This window comes from Pieris brassicae, chromosome 14, assembly GCF_905147105.1.
Source record: "Pieris brassicae chromosome 14, ilPieBrab1.1, whole genome shotgun sequence".
In the NCBI taxonomy this organism is placed as follows: domain Eukaryota; kingdom Metazoa; phylum Arthropoda; class Insecta; order Lepidoptera; family Pieridae; genus Pieris; species Pieris brassicae.
Window position 1 is genome coordinate 4,088,432 of NC_059678.1, and position 3,546 is coordinate 4,091,977.

Below are 3,546 nucleotides of genomic sequence, written 5' to 3' on the forward strand. Positions count from 1 at the left end.
GAGTTGTTTTATTTCTTTACCTTTATAACCCAAATAGCAGGCTTACCTGATCACAAGCGATACCTATAACACTAAATAATTGATTTGCAAGGATTCGGCACGAAAGTGTAATTGTGTGTATCGAAAGATCATATGTTCTGACACACAACATTTTGATACACAAGTTTTACATAGAAGTTGGATACATTATGAGTGTGTCAATTCTTGTAGTGATAAATATCACGTTTTTGAAGTATGACGTAGTTATTGCCAGGTGGGTCGCGATGCCGGCCTTTTAGAATTTCTAGGATCCTTGAAGGAGCTAAGTGGAATTGGTTCAGGAATACCAATGGACGTTCAATGCAGGAGGGCTCGGAAGTGCGTTGCCGGCCTTTTAGGAATTTGTAGGATCATTGAAGGAGCTAAGTGGAATTGGTTCAGGAATACCAATGGACGTTCAATGCAGGAGGGCTCGCAAGTGCGTTGCCGGCCTTTTAGGAATTTGTAGGATCCTTGAAGGAGCTAAGTGGAATTGGTTTCGGAATACCAATGGACGTTCAATGCAGGAGGGCTCGGAAGTGCGTTGCCGGCCGTTTAGGAATTTGTAGGATCCTTGAAGGAGCTAAGTGGAATTGGTTCAGGAATACCTATGGACGTTCAATGCAGGAGGGCTCGCAAGTGCGTTGCCGGCCTTTTAGGAATTTGTAGGATCATTGAAGAGCTAAGTGGAATTGGTTCAGGAATACCTATGGACGTTCAATGCAGGAGGGCTCGCAAGTGCGTTGCCGGCCTTTTAGGAATTTGTAGGATCATTGAAGAGCTAAGTGGAATTGGTTCAGGATTACCTATGGAAGTTCAATGCAGGAGGGCTCGCAAGTGCGTTGCCGGCCTTTTAGGAATTTGTAGGATCCTTGAAGAGCTAGGTGGAATTGGTTCAGGAATACCTATGGAAGTTCAATGCAGGAGGGCTCGCAAGTGCGTTGTCGGCCTTTTAGGAATTTGTAGGATCCTTGAAGAGCTAAGTGGAATTGGTTCAGGAATACCTATGGACGTTCAATGCAGGAGGGCTCGCAAGTGCGTTGTCGGCCTTTTAGGAATTTGTAGGATCCTTGAAGAGCTAAGTGGAATTGGTTCAGGAATACCTATGGACGTTCAATGCAGGAGGGCTCGCAAGTGCGTTGCCGGCCTTTTAGGAATTTGTAGGATCCTTGAAGAGCTAAGTGGAATTGGTTCAGGAATACCTATGGACGTTCAATGCAGGAGGGCTCGCAAGTGCGTTGCCGGCCTTTTAGGAATTTGTAGGATCCTTGAAGAGCTAAGTGGAATTGGTTCAGGAATACCTATGGACGTTCAATGCAGGAGGGCTCGCAAGTGCGTTGCCGGCCTTTTAGGAATTTGTAGGATCCTTGAAGAGCTAAGTGGAATTGGTTCAGGAATACCTATGGACGTTCAATGCAGGAGGGCTCGCAAGTGCGTTGCCGGCCTTTTAGGAATTAGTAGGATCCTTGAATAGCTAAGTGGAATTGGTTCAGGAATACCAATGGACGTTCAATGCAGGAGGGCTCGCAAGTGCGTTGTCGGCCTTTTAGGAATTTGTATGATCCTTGAAGAGCTAAGTGGAATTGGTTCAGGAATACCAATGCAGGAGGGCACGCAAGTGCGTTGCCGGCCTTTTAGGAATTTGTAGGCTCCTTGAAGGAGCTAAGTGGAATTGGTTCAGGAATACCTATGGACGTTCAATGCAGGAGGGCTCGCAAGTGCGTTGCCGGCCTTTTAGGAATTTGTAGGATCATTGAAGAGCTAAGTGGAATTGGTTCAGGAATACCAATGGACGTTCAATGCAGGAGGGCTCGCAAGTGCGTTGCCGGCCTTTTAGGAATTTGTAGGATCCTTGAAGAGCTAAGTGGAATTGGTTCAGGAATACCTATGGACGCTCAATGCAGGAGGGCTCGCAAGTGCGTTGCTGGCCTTTCACAAATTGGTACCCCTATGTCGAATTGGGTCACATATACTTCAGTGAGCAGTTCCACATACGAAATGCCAGCCGAATCACCTCAACATCCGTCGTTCCACAACTGAGCGTTTTTAAAGACAGTTTTTGCCGCGGACCACCACGTGGAACTGCTCACTGAAGTCTTTTCGAACCAATTCGACATAGGGTCCTTCAAGAATAGAGTGTACTAATTTTTGAAATGCCGGCATCGTACTCGCGAGTTCTCTGGAATTGAGTGTCAATGGGCGGCTGCATCGCTTAACATCAGGTGAGCCGATTGGTTCAATGAAAATCTACTATAACCAATGAACCATGGGAAGGTGTGATGAAGATGCGATGCATAATAGTATTTCAGTTTTCAAGTTACAACTAGGCCTAGGGCCGTCACAAGGGAGGTGGGGGCTGCTTCCCCCCTCGAGAATCGATTATTCATCACTACCGTTTCATTTGCCTGCGATGCGATGCATAACAATAAATAATTCATGTATTTTTCCACAGTGCGCGATAAATAGAATATCTATTACCTATTTTTATCAAAACCGTTACTAACGGCTTTCAGCTGCCCCCTAAAGAATCAATAAAATCTTTGTCTTAAATTATTTTGATTGCTTGAGATATTTTACAGTCAGCCACCTACTTTGTTCCACACCTGATTTTACTGGACCTGGCGATGCTCTTGTCACAGGTTACTGACGTTGCTACAGCTAGGCTTGCTTACTTTCATAGCATAATGTCCTATGGTATTCTACTGTGGGGCGCAGCAGCTGACGTAGATGCCATATTCATTCTCCAGAAAAGGGCAATTCGTGCAATTTACAATCTTGGCCCCCGCGAGTTTCTGAGAGAATTATTTAAAGAAATTAATATACTCACGTTGCCTTCCCTTTACACTCTAGAGAATATCATGTTTGTTCGTAAAAACTTGCATCAATTCACTGTCAAAAGTGTTATTCATTCTATAAATACCAGGAATAAGCATAAAATAGTAGTCCCAAAATACAGATTAACAAAATCGAATAAATCGTTTCTTACGAATTGTGTCAGATTCTACAACAGGCTACCGAAGTGTGTAACTGATCTTACGACTAAAAAGTTCAAAAACCTCATCAAAGTAATCCTAATTAAAAAAGCGTATTATAAAATCCAAGACTATGTCGACTATATCTCTGCATGTGCGGCTTCCCTGGCAACTTGCGCTGTGCAAGTGTGTGTATCTCATTCTACACTAATAGTAAAAACTTAATTTTCTTTTGCATTGTATAGAATCTCTGTATACCTTGCATTATATAAACTTCTCAGCCGATTATTACTATTGTAACCGAGTCTTTGTAAGCTAAACCATTGTTGAAAAGAGTGTCCATGGAGTTTCCTGCCGGTTCTTCTCCATGAGACCCACTTTTTGGAACCGTGCAACTAGACGTTTCATAAGAGCCTGCTAAGGCCTATTTGAAATAAAAACTTTTGATTTTGACTTTGACATACTATTGGTGGAGGCATGGGCAACGGATGAGATGATGAGGGGGAGGCCTATGATACGGTGGACCTTTTGTCAGCAAGTGACTTAACAAATACAG